The sequence below is a fragment of the Artemia franciscana genome, chromosome 13 (assembly GCF_032884065.1).
Source record: "Artemia franciscana chromosome 13, ASM3288406v1, whole genome shotgun sequence".
NCBI classification, from domain to species: Eukaryota; Metazoa; Arthropoda; class Branchiopoda; order Anostraca; family Artemiidae; genus Artemia; species Artemia franciscana.
The window spans coordinates 41,641,363-41,659,927 of NC_088875.1; the positions used below are offsets into that span (position 1 = coordinate 41,641,363).

Below are 18,565 nucleotides of genomic sequence, written 5' to 3' on the forward strand. Positions count from 1 at the left end.
AAAGCTAAATAGGAGTTTGTTTGCATGGATCAATATTTGAAGGAGTATAATTTGTGTTTGGTTACAGATTCATTATTTTTTTTAATGTGTCAAGTGGGTTTGATCAGGTGCATAGAAATCTTTCTGGGCTCCCAACGTCGTCTGTTACGAAAAAAAAAATAAATAGAAAAAATAATGATACCTGTCTGAAAATTGTTCAATGCAAGTAGATTATGTATTTGTGACGAAGTTGCGCTAACTAATCGTTATTGTTTACTAAAAGCTCAAAGTACGAACTAAAAGTCACCCAAAAGTTTAAAAGAAAAGTACAATGTTTAACGAAATTGTTTAGGATAGAGACCTAGGCCGCCATTGCTTGGGTTTTTTGAAAGATCTCGGGATGTTATTCCTGAGCCGAGGACATCTTTCTCAACCTTAGGATTTTTTGCAAAATTTTCTTGTGGTATCTTAAAATACTCAATGGAATCTAAGGCCATATCCAGGGAGAGGGGTCACCCGGTTTTACCCCCCCCCCCCTATACATTTTATTCTAACTTCTAAAAAGGCAACGAAAACGCATAGAAACAAATTTTGTTGCATTTTAAAAAGTTTCCACCCCCCCCCCCCCCAACCAAACCATGGATATGGCCCTGGTGGTAGCCCTGGTAGACAAGGATTTAAAGACATGTTGAGTAAGATAATCATTAAAGATAATCATGGTTGAGTAATAAACATTATATAGCTGTTTCATGTTTTTTATCCTATGTTATGCTGTGCTTGTGACTCAGCAAGTCTGAAATTATCAGTCTGTATAACGACTTTACATCCAAAAACTGAATCCTTAAATACCACTTCAACCATTCGGTTGTAAGCCTACAGCCAAAAGAAAAGGTGTAAATGTTGCTTACTAGCTTCAAAAATTGGCGCAGTGTTTTGCTATTATACCTAAAAATCTAAAGCTGGCGAATTTGCACTTTATTAACCGTCCTTCCCAGTGACGAAATCCTAGCAGAAAGTCAAAGTTCCAGTAGAGTGATGACCTGAATTGGTTCATTAAACGGACCCGAACCTCCCTCCCCAAAAGCCGGTGGCAAGGCTAGCCAAAAGCTTTCTTGGAGGACATTTGAGGATAACTTCTACGCCTTGTCGCCGAACGGCATGAACAAATTGCAAGCCTTAGTAAGTACCTTTTGATTCAGTAAGGTTTTTTCTTTGTAATTATGGTAAGTACCTATCGAGTTATTTTTTTCTATGTTTTACAATACATTATGCTGAAGATAGTTATTAGTCGTATAACGGAATTTTCGTTTAGGTTGTATATTACATAAAAAAAACTAGTTTTTTTTTAACTGAAAATAAGGAGCGACATTAAAACTGAAAACGAACAGAAATTACTCCGTATATGAAATGGGTTGTCCCCTTCCGCAATCCCTCGCTCTTTACGCTAAAGCTTTTAATTGTTTAAAAAAGCAGAATTGTGGCAAAGAGTCAAACTTTAGCGTAAAGAGCGAGGGATTGAGGAGGGGACAACCCAATTCATATACGGAGTAATTTCTGTTCGTTTTCAGTTTTAATATCGCTCCTTACTTTCAGTTAAAAAAACTAGTTTTTTTTTATGTAATTTCTGAACGTTTTTGAATTAATGCATGTTTGATTTTGGCTCTCCAAACATAAATTATTCAAATGAAATTTGCATATTAATTCCTTTTTTGGCTAAATGGCTTTCTCTTAGTTTTGATCAGACGGTTTTGAGAAATAAGGGATGGGGAAAGGCTCAACCAGATGCTAAGAGCTGGACAAGTACCTGGAAAAGTTGAAAGTAAAGGTAGTAAATTTTAGGGTACATATGTGTTATAGCAACAAAACTCAAGTTCTTCATCTGAGTAGATTTTCATTATGTGATACATGATTTTCTTATCATGTATGAACTTCATTTAGCTTGCGATCTGTATGGATAGAGAATATTGCTTGACCATGGATGTTAAAATGAAAATTTGGTTAGTTCCTATAATTTTGTTGATAGGTATTATATTTTCGTCATGTTTTGGCATATTTCATTAGGGTTGAGTATCAGAGAAACCGGTTCTATTTAGATGAAGAACATAAGTGTTCTAGCTGTAGTAGATAAGTACAAATCCTAGAAGTTGAAAGTTAGTTTACTCCCCTTAGGGAAGTAAAGTTAAGTTTAGTAAAGTTTTAGTAAGTTTAGTAAAGTTTAGTTAAGAGATTAAGCCAATGAAGTTCAGCTGACTTTCGTTTGGTGCCGCCTGTTCTAAAAATTACTAATGAAGTAACGGTTTACCCTCTTACTCTGATCATGCTCGCATTATTATCTTTTTAAAGCAACTATAAGTGAAAATGCTGATGCAAACTTATCAGAAAAGCCATTGGTTATATTTTGAAATGTTAGTCTTTCTACAAACGTTAGAGTAAGTTTGTGCTGTTTATTATATAACGTACCAAGGACAGTGAAAATAAAATGTCATTGTTAGGACTGGTTTAGATTTGAACTTACACAACTGTATTTATCTTTAAAAATTTAGAAAAATTGGTAATTCAGTTTTTAATAAAAAGAAGACCTTTTATGCAGTAATGTTCTTTGTAATTTTGTATTCGTCAATATTAATACTTGAACATTTTAAAGTTTGTTCGCCGGTTTGTTCATCTTTAGCTCATACTTCGTAATATGCTTACAGCTCTTAGGCTCTTTGAATGCTTATTGCCGATACAACTCAGTGACTAAGTCAAAAAGTAAAGAGCTCCATTAAGCCAAGAATGAGCAAGAATAAAGTCAAATAATCTTTCAAGAGTAAAACTACCACAAATCATTTTCAGTAAATAAATGAAACTCAAAAGGAACAGAAATTACAATAAATAGCCGATTCAAACTCAAAACGAGCAAACATTAACATGAGTAGGGCTGATCTTAAGATATGCCCTATGCCTTCTTAAGACCAGAACACAATTTGTACTTCTTTTGGGAATATCATTCCCAAAAAAAGTACATTCCAAAGAAGTACATTCCAAAGAAGTACATTCCAAGTATCATTTCCAATGCTCTTTGGAAACCTGGATACATTTACAGACTTTTTATTTATCTAAATTGTAAGAACAGAAGTAGTAATAGTAGTATAACCAAAAGTTTCAGCTTAATACCCCCAGTCGTTCTCGATATATTGCTGAGGTGTCTTATTGTTAGCCATCTAACATAATTTCTTTTGATTTATTTTTAGGGCAACATTTAGTTTTAAAATATAATGGGCCAATTGTATAATTGTTGGTGTTGACGTGCCTGATATCCCTAAAGACATAGTTGCTGGACTGTTCTACTATGCTGAACAAAATGGCTGTCTCAAATTTTGACTGGTGCGCTTAGAAAATGAATGGGCTTGAGAGAAGGGCTGCCTGCCCTCCAATCTCTTGTTACTCTTCAAAAGGGCACCAGACACTCGCGCTGTAATTGGAGTGCAAGGGGGAGGACTTCCCCCTTGATATATCTAGTAAAACATTTTTAACATGTAAAAACAAAGTGAAAACATTTAAAATATTTTTTGTCTTCAGTAAAGTACAAGTTGCGGTCTGATCTTGTGGGGGCATGGGAGTTTTTTGTCCTACTCATGTTAATTTCTGTTCGTTTTGAGTTTGACCCGGTTATTTATTGTATGAATTAAATAAGAGAAATAAGCTTAAAATGTTTCAACTTTTATAACTTTAATATTAAGAATATATATCAGTATATGTGTACTAAACTGACAATCCACAGCCATTTTTTTCCAGTTAAGTTCGGATTATGTTCTTGCCTTGAGAAGGTATGGGGGTTGTCAAAGACATAATTTCCAGGCCTTTCAACTGCACTGAACAAAATGGCTATCTCAAAATTTTGATTAGATATGTTTTGGGAATTGATGGGCGTGGGGGGGGGGGCTTGTTTTTCTACAATCACTTTTGACTAATAAAAAGGGCACTGGCCCTTTCAATATCAAATCGAATGAGGCTTTTTCGAAGTTTCTATGACAGCAGACGACCATTTTAAAAATTCTATCAGATGCATTACGGTAAAATGTGAGGTTTAGAGGAGTGGGGGTTATCCACCCTCCGATCACCCTGAGTCTCGAAAAGGGCACTAGAACTTTTGATTACCAATCCAACTAGCTCCCTCGAAGTTTATAAGATTACCCTTTCTATATAATTCTTACGGGCCCCCAGGGCATAACTTACAACCGTTGTTCTGAGGGCTTTGGGGTGGGGATTGTCATCCTCAAAGATATAATTTCCGGTCCTTTCGATTACCATCTCGAAATTTTGATTGGATGTGTTTTGGGAAATTGTGGGCGTGGGAGGGGGGTTAGTTGCCCTCCAATCACTTTCAAGTACTAAAAAGGACACTGGTCTTCTCAATTTCCAATCAAATGAGTTGTTTTCCAAGTTTCTACGACAATAAATGGCCATCTCACAATTAAAATGAGGTGCATTTTGGGAAAACACGAGGTGTGTGTGGGGGGGGGGGGGGCTATACACCTTCCGATCAGTTTGAATCTTAAAAAGATCACTAGAACTTGTGATTATCAATCCAGTCCGAGTCCCCTCCGAAATTTATACGATCACCCTTTTTATACATTGCCTACATGCCCGCAGTGCATAACTTACAACCCTTGCCTTGAGGGCTGTGGGGGGTTATCGTCCTCAAAGACATAGTTTTCAGACCTCTCAATTACATTGAACAGAATGACTATCTCAAAATTTTTATTGAATGTGTTTTGGGAAATGGTGGGCGTGGTAGGGGGGTCTGTTGCCCTCCAATCACTTTTGACTATTAAGAAGGGCACTGGGTCTTTCAGTTTCCAATCGAATGAGCTTTTTGCGAAGTTTCTTTGACATCAAATGGTCATCTCAAATTTTTATCAGATGTATTTCGGGAAAATACGAGGTGTAGGGGGGGGGGGTATCCACCCTTTGATCACTTTGAATCTTAAAAAGGGCACTCGAATTTCTGATTACCAATCCATTGAGCCCCCTCCGAAGTTTATACGCTCACCCTTTCTATATATAACCTAAATGCTCCCACGGCATAAATTACAACCCTTGCCCTAAGGGCTGGGGGGGGGTTATCATCCTCAAAGACATAATTTCCAGACCTTTCAATTACGTTGAACAAAATGGATACATCCAAATTTTGATTGGATGTTTATGGGGAAATGGTGGGCTAGGGAGGGGGTTAGTTGCCTTCTAATCACTTTTGACTATTAAAAATGGCACTAGCTCTTTCAATTTCCAATCGAATGAGCTTTTTTCGAAGTTTCTTCGACAACAAATGGCCATCTCAAATTTTTATCAGGTGCATTTCGGGAAAATACGATTTGTGGGGGGGGGGGGTATCAACCCTTTGATCACTTTGAATGCGTAAAAAGGACAGTAGAATTTCTGATTACCAATCCAATGAGCCCCCTCCGAAATTTATACACTCACCCTTTCTATATATACCTTATGTGCTCCCAGGGCATAACTTACAACCCTTGCCCTGATGGCTGTAGGGGGTTGTCATCCTCAAAGAAATAATTCCAGACCTTTCAATTACGTTGAACAAATGGCTTTATCACAATTTTTATTCGATGTGTTTTGAGAAATGGTGGGTGTGGTAGGGGGTTTAGTTGCCCTCCAATCACTTTTGACTTTTAAAAAGGGCACTGGCTCTTTCAATTTCCAATCTAATGAGCTTTTTTAGAAGTTCCTTCGACAACAAATGGTCATCTCAAATTTTTGTCAGATTCATTTCGGGAAAATACAAGCTGTAGGGTGGATATCCACCCTTTGATCACTTTGAGTCTTAAAAAGGGCACTAGAATTTCTGATTACCAATCCAAGGAGCCCCCTCCGAAGTTTATGCGCTCACTCTTTCTATATAATCCTTAATTGCACCCAGAGAATAACTTACAGCCCTTGCCCTGAGGGCTGTGTGTGTTTGGGGGGGGGGCTGTCATCCTCATAGACATAATTTCCAGGTCTTTCAACTATGTTGAACAAAAGGACCATCCAAAATTTTTTATTGAATGTGTTTGGTGAAATGGTGGGCGTGGGAGGGGGGTTAGTTGACCTCCAATCACTTTCGGCTATTAGAAGGGCACTAACCTTTCAATTTACAATCGACAATTCCTTCGATACGAAGTGCCCTGGTCTAAAAAAAAAAAAAAACATTTTGCCCAGATCGCTCTTTACTTAGGCAGCGCTAATGCGCTGCCTATGATTTGATGTCCTATGTTTTGGTCGAGACGTATCACAGCTTTATCGTTAATTCAATAATGTACATTAAAAAATCTTTATACATTGAAAATTCTTTAAAATATTCAAATTTTAATGATGTTGACTAAATTTATTTTTCTTGGTTCCTGTATAATTCTATTTTTTGGTGAGAGGGAATTATATTCTTTTTATTCTTCTTGAAGTTAGTATTCTTAATTTTTTGTCATAGACAAACTTCATCTTATTTATCATCACATATAGGGCAAACAGGAGAAACCGCGACTTCCTCTCCTTCCGAATCAGTAATCATTCCAAAGCTAAATGTGGAACCGGGTGATCAGAGTCACCATACCAGCATCTAAAGCTTTATATGAATAGAGTGTTTATGAGTTTATGAAATGACTAGTTTATGTTAAGTGATTTTAGTTGATTCATGTATTGTCTTCGACAGAGAAGTCACATAGGGGGGGGGGGGGGGGGGGTCCGCCCGTGATTGTTTACAGCCAGTCGATAAAATAATTGTGCAAAACGCTAGTATTCTACTGGCTCATTTTATCTCCTATTAGCTAAAGGTTCTGATAGAAAAATATGACGCAAATTCAGTGAACGAAGATCAGTCTCTGTCGGAAGAAAAAGAAGTATTTTTTATAGCAATTTCGTCCACATTAGTCAGTATGGATTATCACCCAATCGGTAAAATCCATCTTCCCCCACTCAAAATTTTTGCTTGTGACGCCTCTGATTCTCAAAAATCATTATGTATGCACAACCGAACCACGGGAAGGGGGTGGCAAATAATACCGAGATCAATAAAAATAATAGAAAGCTTTTCAACTTTGGCGTTATTCCTGCTATTTGTTTTTCCGCAAAAATGAAGGATTATTATTGCCTTTATTCTAGAACTAAGACAAGCTACTATACCAATTAAGACGGGGCTTCGTCTTAAATCTAAGCACATCCCTCAAAAAAAGCGTTTGTTTTAAATTGCTGTGTAGAGCTATTAGTTTTCATTGAATGTGGTTCCAAAGTCAGTTTTCTGGCCTAGTATACACGAAAAAAAAAATCTTTTGAATAATTTCACATACCGTCGTCAATCGATAAAAAAGGAGAGACCTACTTTTTTTTACGGTTAAACGGTGAAAAAAATCCGTCAATAAGATAACTGCTAGGATTAAATAATATAGTAATGAAATACTATATATATATATATATATATATATATATATATATATATATATATATATATATATATATATATATATATATATATATATATATATATATATATATATATCTAACCATTTATTTGACCTAATTAATCCAAGGCTATATTACTATAGACATAAAAGACACAGCGTATCAATAATTCAACTTTGGACACTAAAACAGTAAATATTTATACATAGAAAATCCTTTAAAATATACAAAGTTTGATTTTGGTGAATTAATTTATTTTCCTTGTTTCTTGTATAATTCTATTCTCCGGAGAGAGGGAATTATTCTTCTTGTTCTTCTTGTAGTTAATATTCTTTCTTCTTGCATCTAGTAGTTATATTTTGTTTTTCTTTCTTTTATAGTTCAACAAAATGGCCAAGAAGAAATGGAAACCTAGATTACGGAAACCTGAACCAAATACTTTTCTATTCTACCTAAGGCAAGATCTTTTTTATGCATATTAGATATTAAGCTGAATAAAAGACATGATACTACACACCTTGTCTTGGATTATGTACCTGTAAATTTAGTGTCTCATATTAGCTAAAGTCTTGTCATTATATATATATATATATATATATATATATATATATATATATATATATATATATATATATATATATATATATATATTACAGACATGATAGTACTCACCTGGTCTCAAAATCATGTACCTGTAATTCAGTGTCTTATACCTATGAATTTAGTGTTTCATATTATCTAGGTTATATGGATAGATACTAGATAAGATGTGTCTTACATTATCGAAATATAGCAATTGTTTTGTTGAACTCATATAGTCTTGCCCAAATAACAGTGTTTATTTAACTTGTCGAAAATGAGTTAAAATGTTGAGGAGATTGCTCTAATGTCTAATGGATCTTTTTCTACTACCCGGTTTCGCAGAGACATGATGACTTCATAGCAGGTTCGGGAAGGTGGTCAAGGCTGGGACAAAGCAGGTATTTATTGTCTCTACCTTAAAGGCTACTCAATGTTGTTTTATGTATTATATACCAGTTTTTTCAGGTACACACTTTTATCGGATATTTTTGTTGTTTAAATTCTTAAATAAAAGTTATTAGGAAAAGCCTATTAATCTTAAAATAAAAGGTGATAAAAGAGCTCAATCATTGCTAAAATGAGGGCTAGTTTTAGGTACCTGAACGAATTTGTGAACATTCTGTGTGTATGAAAGTTCTTAAGCCGAACTGGCCAGACATGACAATAAACAATCAAGAGAGATAAAACTCTAAAAAAGAAAAAAAAACTTCAAACGAGATTTTGATCTATTCTACTGGCCGTCGTCTCGTTTGAAGTTTTTTTTTTCTTTTTTAGAGTTTTATCTCTCTTGATTGTTTATTATTCTGTGTGTATAAATTGTTTGGGAGCTCTGCTTTTTATTTTTGATTGATATTCTTATTTATGATTAAGATTCTCTGTTTGGTTCTGATCGAGAAATTTCCGTTATTCTTTAAATCATCAGAACATTAAAAATATGCTAAGCCCCCTCAATGATTAATTGGTGGCAGCGGTAATGCCTTAATGTTGTGGCTCCCAACCAACGGCACACCCAACCCTGAAAATGTGATACCAGGTTGGTTTCCAGTACCTATTAATAGATACGCGTTAACTATTATAGAAGTAAATTTTGTTAGCCTAAACTAAATCTAGGGAAATGATTAGAGCTCTTGCCTTAATCTAACATATATATATATATATATATATATATATATATATATATATATATATATATGCACATATATGTGTGTATGTATTTCTTGAAATATACTATTGCCCAATATATGTTTTGCCCATATCCCAAATATATGTTGCCCGCATTTTTAAATTATGTATAAAGCAAATTAGATGCAGTAAAGGTTCAGATTCAGACTTAAATAGATAGTGCAAATCAATACAAAATAGTAATTTGTTGGTTATCTTTTTAAATAGAAAATGGTCAAGAAAATCGAAAAATTGTTGTAAATAGAAACTAATTCAGCAGATGAACTACTAAATAAAAAACAAACTAAATAAAACCAATAAAGTACAAAGTTTGAATAGACATCAAAGGCTTCACACAAAAGAAAAGCTAGACGCATTTTATGTATGGAAAAAAGGGTGGACACTACCTGGTTTGAGCCCCCCCCCCCCCCCGAGTATTTCTCCGACTTAATTGGTCGTAAAAATAAAGGTAAAAAAAACTCTTTTGCCTAAAGCAAAAGATGCTCCAAGTCATAGATTGGTCTTAAAAATGCAGATAAAAAGACCTTAACCCTTCCTCTCCCCTTAACTGGATCGAGCAAAGTAAAGATTATGCTATTTTTTTTTTTTAATTAGGAAAAAATTCAAAATGTGCTCTCCACACATGCAGCGTGTACTGACGACAGCCAAATGGTGGTTTCACTGTGTTTTGTGGAAGAATTTACTGTAGTAATACGAGACGTAGAACAGGATAAATTCTAATAATAGGACACTGTATTGAAATTAGAATAAATTTTTACTATCTCTCAGGTTTCCTGAAAGAAAAAATTCCTTCACTGAGGTTTAGAAAATTTTCAATATATATATATATATATATATATATATATATATATATATATATATATATATATATATATATATATAATATATATATATATATATATATATATATATATATATATATATATATATATATATATATATATATATATATATATATATATATATATATATATATATATATATATATATATATATATATAAACTTTTACTACAGCCTGTCCATTTATTTAAAAAGGTTAAGTTGGAACTAAAACAGAAACTCTATGGATAAATATTCTAATCAGTTTTAAGAAATTTTCTAGAGCTGGAAGATGAATAAGCCGTTGCGCCTTAAGTGGCATTGAAAATGTCTCCGAAAACTGTCCCTTTCTTGGCCAGATGATCCTCCGGTGTTTGGTGTCGCAATGTAAATTCAGGCCTACTTAAAAAATAATACCCGAAACATTTTTATCTAGAGCCTAAACAAGAAGCTCGTATTTACTGTAAACATAATGGAACTTGTTAATTAAACAAAAAACACTCAGTGGACCTTTATTATTTGATGTATACATTTGCACAATAGGGGGCAGGGGGGAGTTATGTTAGGGGTGTTGTCCAAATACTTTATTTAAAGACCACTATTATTTAAAGACCAGAAAATTTACCATTATAAATGTTCAAAAATCGGTGGCTTGAAGTGAAATCAAAAGGGGGTTTTGATATAATGCTAACCTTCTAAATTTGGTATTTAACTATATGCATTTGTATAACTGTTTAATTTAACGGGACTTAACTTGCTCGACAAGTTTGGTGGAAATAAGTCCACTGTTCCCTCAAAATCATTTAAACGATTGTTCTTTGTTTCAACTAATTGGAGTAAGGTCTAAAATATGAGGCTTGAATTACCACTAAAGCTAAATAGGAGTTTGTTTGCATGGATCAATATTTGAAGGAGTATAATTTGTGTTTGGTTACAGATTCATTATTTTTTTTAATGTGTCAAGTGGGTTTGATCAGGTGCATAGAAATCTTTCTGGGCTCCCAACGTCGTCTGTTACGAAAAAAAAAATAAATAGAAAAAATAATGATACCTGTCTGAAAATTGTTCAATGCAAGTAGATTATGTATTTGTGACGAAGTTGCGCTAACTAATCGTTATTGTTTACTAAAAGCTCAAAGTACGAACTAAAAGTCACCCAAAAGTTTAAAAGAAAAGTACAATGTTTAACGAAATTGTTTAGGATAGAGACCTAGGCCGCCATTGCTTGGGTTTTTTGAAAGATCTCGGGATGTTATTCCTGAGCCGAGGACATCTTTCTCAACCTTAGGATTTTTTGCAAAATTTTCTTGTGGTATCTTAAAATACTCAATGGAATCTAAGGCCATATCCAGGGAGAGGGGTCACCCGGTTTTACCCCCCCCCCCCCCTATACATTTTATTCTAACTTCTAAAAAGGCAACGAAAACGCATAGAAACAAATTTTGTTGCATTTTAAAAAGTTTCCACCCCCCCCCCCCAACCAAACCATGGATATGGCCCTGGTGGTAGCCCTGGTAGACAAGGATTTAAAGACATGTTGAGTAAGATAATCATTAAAGATAATCATGGTTGAGTAATAAACATTATATAGCTGTTTCATGTTTTTTATCCTATGTTATGCTGTGCTTGTGACTCAGCAAGTCTGAAATTATCAGTCTGTATAACGACTTTACATCCAAAAACTGAATCCTTAAATACCACTTCAACCATTCGGTTGTAAGCCTACAGCCAAAAGAAAAGGTGTAAATGTTGCTTACTAGCTTCAAAAATTGGCGCAGTGTTTTGCTATTATACCTAAAAATCTAAAGCTGGCGAATTTGCACTTTATTAACCGTCCTTCCCAGTGACGAAATCCTAGCAGAAAGTCAAAGTTCCAGTAGAGTGATGACCTGAATTGGTTCATTAAACGGACCCGAACCTCCCTCCCCAAAAGCCGGTGGCAAGGCTAGCCAAAAGCTTTCTTGGAGGACATTTGAGGATAACTTCTACGCCTTGTCGCCGAACGGCATGAACAAATTGCAAGCCTTAGTAAGTACCTTTTGATTCAGTAAGGTTTTTTCTTTGTAATTATGGTAAGTACCTATCGAGTTATTTTTTTCTATGTTTTACAATACATTATGCTGAAGATAGTTATTAGTCGTATAACGGAATTTTCGTTTAGGTTGTATATTACATAAAAAAAACTAGTTTTTTTTTAACTGAAAATAAGGAGCGACATTAAAACTGAAAACGAACAGAAATTACTCCGTATATGAAATGGGTTGTCCCCTTCCGCAATCCCTCGCTCTTTACGCTAAAGCTTTTAATTGTTTAAAAAAGCAGAATTGTGGCAAAGAGTCAAACTTTAGCGTAAAGAGCGAGGGATTGAGGAGGGGACAACCCAATTCATATACGGAGTAATTTCTGTTCGTTTTCAGTTTTAATATCGCTCCTTACTTTCAGTTAAAAAAACTAGTTTTTTTTTATGTAATTTCTGAACGTTTTTGAATTAATGCATGTTTGATTTTGGCTCTCCAAACATAAATTATTCAAATGAAATTTGCATATTAATTCCTTTTTTGGCTAAATGGCTTTCTCTTAGTTTTGATCAGACGGTTTTGAGAAATAAGGGATGGGGAAAGAGGCCTAGTTGCCATGCAATTTTTTTTCGGTTACATAAAAAGGCAACTATAAATTTTAATTTTTAACGAATTTTTTATTAGTAAAAAATATACGTAACGTAAGAATTAACTTACGTACAAACTTTTATATTCTTTAATTTTTATTATGTATATGAGGGGGTTTGTACCCTCGTTAATACCTCGTTCTTTACACTAAATCGTAAGTTTTCTCTCAATTCTTTAATAATGACCCCTGAATCAGAAAGGCCGTAGAATAAGTAGTTGAAATTACTAAAAATACTATAGCATAAAGAACGAGGTATTTATCTCCTCCTAAATACCTCACTCTTTATGCTAAAGTATTTTTAGAACCCCTCATATGCGTAATAATCTCTGTTCCTTTTAAGTTTCAATGCTACTCTTTACTTTCAATTGAAAAAACTTTTCTATGTTTATTTTTTCATTGTTTTTTTATAGTAATTTTAGAAAATTCTGCGCCCTTTTCATTGAATTTCTGTTCCCTCGTGACATATTTCTCCAAGGAAAGATCCTCCCACATAGCCCCCTCCCCTCAACCCCACCTCCAAAACCAAAAAAAAATCCCCTGAAAACGACTGTACACTTGCCAATAAGCATTATTATATGTAAACACTGGACGAAGTTTGTAACTTGCAGCCCCTCCCCCAGGGATTTTGGGGGGGTAAGTCATTCCCAAAGACATAGTTATTATGGTCTTTGACTATGTGGAACAAAATGGCTATCTCAAAATTTTGATCTGTTGACTTTGGAGAAAAAATGAGCGTGGGAGGGGGCGTAGGTGCCCTCCAATTTTTTGGTCACTTGAAAAGGGCACTAGAACTTTTCATTTCCGTTAGAATGAGCCTTCTTGCGACATTCTAGGACCACTTGGTCGATACGATGACCCCTGGGAAAAAAAAAACAAAAAATAAACACGCACCCGTGATTTGTCTTCTGGCAAAAAATACGAAATTCCACATTTTTGTAGATAGGAGCTTGAAAATTTTGCTTAAAAAAAAGCAAATTTTTTCAGGCTCGTAACTTGATGACAAAGACTAAATTTGATGAAACTTATATATTTAAAATCAGCATGAAAATCTGATTCTTTTGATGTATATTTTAGCATCAAAATTCCGTTTTTTAGAGTTTCGTTTACTATTGAGCCGGGTCGATCCTTACTACAGTTCGTTACCACGAACTGTTTGATTATATTTTATTAAACCGCATTCGCCTGCCATAACGAAGAATAAAAGCTAAAGAATTTAAAATGTGATCTGTGCAGTTGTAACTGTCTCTTATATAATTAAGGAAGGGAAGCGGTCTCCTGAAATATCCGTTTTGTATCGGCTAATATTTTTGTTGGCCTTAAAAACCCCATTATCGATCTTCACTTTCTTAATTTTTATTCTTGGATATTATATTTTATTCACTGGATTAAGAAAATTCCACGTTTTTCTCCTTATATTTTTTTATAAGTATCTTTTTCCCTTTAACTCTTGTCATAATAAAATTTTTATATTGTCAAATGCAGTATATACAGTGGTGGATTATAATATCTTTTTTAGAGAGTTTGCTAAATTTAAGAGAGTTTGCCTTTTTAGAGACTTTTCTAAGTCTCTTTAGTCTGTTTAAGTATTAAGGTGGGCTCATATATATATGAGCGTATATGATTATGTACAATGGGAGTAGTGGCGTCAATTGGGCGGGGGCAAAGTCTACGCTCATGGTTTTTTGCGCCTCCTTGGGATTATGAAAAATTTTCTCTTTTGGTATATTCATTAAAAATATTTTTTTTTTTGTTTTTTTTTTTGTATTTCCGTTTAGATAAGTGAAAAACAACAAAATTGCCCCACCCTCCTATATTTAAAAAAATATAGGGTTGTCGTAGAAACTTGTCGTAGAAGTTGTCGTAGAAACTTCAAAAAGGGCTCGATCGATCGGACATTGAAAGGGCTAGTGCCCTTTTTAATAGTTGAGATTGAATTTAGAGTAACTAACACCCCTCCCACGCCACCATTTCCCAAAACACATTTAATAAAAATTTTGAGATTTGTTTTACGTAGCCGTTTTGTTTTACGTAGTTAAAAGGTCCAAATATTATGTCCGTGAGGATGACAACCCCCCTCCAATGCCCTTGGGGCAAGGATTGGAAGTTGTGCCGTGGGGGCGTGTAAGGTTCTTATAGAAAGGATGGTCGTATAAACTTTGGATGGGCTCACTAAATTGGTAGCCAGAAGTTCTAGTAACCTTTTTAATATTCGAAGTGATCGTAGGTTTGGATACCCCTTCCCCCCCCCCCCCCCGATACCTCGTATTTTCCGAAAATGCATCTGATAGAAATTTTGAGATGGTCATCTGTTGTCGTAGAAACTTCAGAAAAGGCTCATTCGATTGGGAATTGAAAGATCCTTTTAATAGTCGAAAGTGATTAGAGGGCAAAAAGCCCTCGCCCCCACGCCCAACAATTCCTAAAATACGTCTAACCAAAATTTTGAGATAGCGAATTTGTTAAGCGTAGTTTAAAAACCTGGAAATTATTTCTTTGAGGATGTCCCCCACCCCCCAAGAGCCCTCAGCGCAATTGTTATAAGTTATGCCCCGAGGGCATATAAGGTTTTATGGAAGGGGTGGTTATATAAACTCCGAAGGGGGCTCATTTAATTAGAAACCAGAAGTTTTAATTCCCTTTTTTAGAGCCAAAGTGATCAGGGGCAGCCACCCTTCATCTACGTTTTATTTTCTACAAATGTATCTGATAAAATTTTGAGATAGTCATTTGTTCAAAAATAGTCCAAAGATCATATAATAAGCCTTTTATTGGGGACAGAATCACCCAGAGTCTGGGGGTAAGGATTGTAAATTATGCCCCAGGGGCAGGGATGGTAGTGTAAACTTTAGAAAAGGTTCATTTGATTTGAAATGTATAGTTCTACTTCCTTTTAAAAGTCAAATTTGATGGAGAGCAACTAGCTCCCCTCGCTGACATCCTCTTTTCCCAAAACGTATTCCATTAAAATTGGTTTGACTCTTTGCCACAATTCTGCCTTTATGTTATATAACAAAGGCTTATTCGGTTGGAAATTGAGGGGACTAGTGCCTCTTTTAATAGTCAAAAGTGATTAGAGATCAACTAACCCCCTCCCACGCCCATGTGATTAATTATTTATTTAAGGTTGATACCCCCCCCCCCCTACAGACCTCAGGGCAAGGGTTGTAAGTTATGCCCTTGGGGCATAGAAGGTTTATATAGAAGGAATGATAGTATAAACTTCAGAGGGGGCTCATTGGATTGCTAATCAGAAGTTTTAGTGCACTTTTTGAGATTCAGAGTGACCGGGGTGAGGATACCCCCCCCCCACACACACACACCTCGTATTTTCCCGAAATGGATCTGATAAAATTTGGAGATGGCTATTTGTTGTCGTAGAAACTTCAAAAAAGGCTGATTCGATTGGAAATTGAAAGGGATAGTGCCCTTTTTAATAGTCGAAAGCGACTGGAGGGCAACGAACCCCCTCTGACGCTCACCATTTTCCCAAAAATATTCAATCAACATTTTGAGATTGCCCTTTTGTCCAATGTAATTGAAAGTTCTTGAAATGATGTCTTTAGAGATGACAACCTCCCCAACACAGTCCTCAGGACAAGAGTTGTAAGTTATGCCCTGTGGGCATATAAGATATATATAGAAAGGATAATTGTATAAACTTTGCAGGGGGCCCATTGGATTGGTAATCAGAATATCTAGTGCCCTTTTTAAGATTCAGAGTGATCGGAGGGTGGATACCCCCACACCTCGTGTTTTCCTGAAATGCATCTAATAGAAATTTTGAGATGGCCATTTGTTGTCGTAAAACTTCGAAAAGAGCTCATTCGATTGGAAATTCAAAGGGCTAGTGCCCTTTTAGTTGTTGAAAATGATTAGAGGGCAACTAACCCCCCTCCCAAGCCCACTATTTCCCCAAAGAAATACAATTTAATGTTGAGACAGACCTTTGTTCAATGTACAGGTCCAGAAATTATGCCTTTGAGGATGACACCCCCCCCCTATCACAGCCCTCAGGGCAAGGGTTGTAAGTTATGCCTTGGGGGCATATAAGTTTTATATAGAAAGGGTGATCATATAAACTTCGGATAATACTACATATAGATAATACTACTATTGTGACTACTATTACAACTATGCCGAGAGGCAGGAAAGTGAAGTTTTCAAGAAATTTTGAGGGGGGAAGATGAACTGAATCAGAACACGCCCTCTGTATGCAGGTTGTCAAAAGGGTGTTTCAGCTATATCTTAGGAACAGTTTGTTGCATGAAGTTGAAACTAACAGAGCTTTCTGTGAGGGATGTTGAACAATTCAAAAGAAAATATTTGCATCCTAATGCTACTGCTTCTACTCATACTACTGCTACTGTTACTAATATTACTGCTTCTATTACTACTATTGCCTCAAAAGCTTAGGCTACTACAATTAATAATACTACTACTACTATTACTACTGCTATTAGAACTAAGGATATATAGAAACTGTATGGAGCTAAATCGAAACACAATATGCCCAAACAGGTTGTCAAGCGAACGCACCAGAAATGGTTCAGGAGTAATTTATGGTATTTACTAAGCTGAAACTTACAGCGTGTGTTGTAGAGGTTGTTAAACAAAACAAAGGCACTATGCGTATACTGCTTCTAATGCGGCTACAACTATTGCTTCTGCACAAGCTAAGGGTATTAAGGTGAAGCTTTTAGGAATTTTTAGGCGGATGATGAACTAAATTAAAACAAACTATTTGCATGTGGACTTTAAAAAAGGTGACAAAGCAATATCTGACGAACAACTTATTTTAGTAATTTAGACCTTTAAGGGTAAGTTGTGGGGGATTTTGAGCAAATCAGAAGGCGCTGTACTTGTACCTTTAGTGCTACCGCTACTGGCAATGTAATTAATGACGCTATAGGTATTGAAAGGTGAAACCTTTAGGGAACGTTTAGGAGTTTTAATTAAAGAAAAATACTGTATCTATGCAAGTTTAAGAGCAGTATCATAGGCAGCACCACTCTATAGTAGCTAGAAATATCATTGAAACTTTTAAAGGAGCTTATTCGATTCAAAATTAAAAGTTCTGGGGCTCGTGAGTAACAAGAGATTTGAGGCAAGCAGCCCCTCTCTCACGCCCAAGTAGAACGGTCCAGCAAATATGTCTTTAGGTATATAAGGCATGTCAATCCCCCACAGTTATGCAATCGGTCCATTATGCTCTAAAACTAAATGCTGCTTTAAAATAAATCAAAAAGCATTGTATTTATGGTTGCCAATATCACACCTCAACAATATATCAAGAACGACAAGGGGCATTAAGATGGAACTTTTGGGGATGCTATTATTACTACTTCTGTTCTTACAATTTGAATAAATAAAAAGAGTGTAAGTGTATCCAGGTTGTCAGATATCCTAGATAAAATGTTTTAAGAATGATATTAAGTTTTATTTCTAAGGTCAACTTCAGAAGGTATAAAATTGAATTAAAAAATACTCTCTGTGTCAGGATTTGAAAAAGTTTCTCTAATATATAAACAGCAACCCATACTATGGAGTCTTATAGAACAAAACTGAAAATATATAAAATATAATTTTTGACATGAAAAAGACTATATTTTTGACTATGTCAATAAAGATGAATAGAAATTAATTTAAAAATTTTTTCCACAAAACTAGTTTTTCAAAGAAAAGTAAAGAACGCTATTAGACCAAGAATGAGCAAAAATAGAGACAAATTATCTTCCAAGAGTAAAACTAGCATAAATCGCTATCAATAAATGAATGAACCTAAAAAACGAACAGAAATTACAATAAATAGCCGAATCAAACCCAAAACGAGCAAAAATTAACATAAGTAGGGCTGATAACCCCCACGCCTTCTCAAGACCAGAACACAATTTGCGCTTTACT

General features: G+C 35.1%; 1 long non-coding RNA gene across 1 annotated transcript; it reads left to right on the forward strand.

Moving 5' to 3' along the window:
- The first annotated feature begins 1,561 nt into the window (after positions 1-1,561).
- On the forward strand, positions 1,562-8,521 carry LOC136034949 (uncharacterized). Its single transcript, XR_010619302.1, has 2 exons — positions 1,562-1,804; positions 7,794-8,521. It is a non-coding gene; the product is annotated as an uncharacterized LOC136034949 (long non-coding RNA).
- Positions 8,522-18,565: the final 10,044 nt, after the last annotated feature.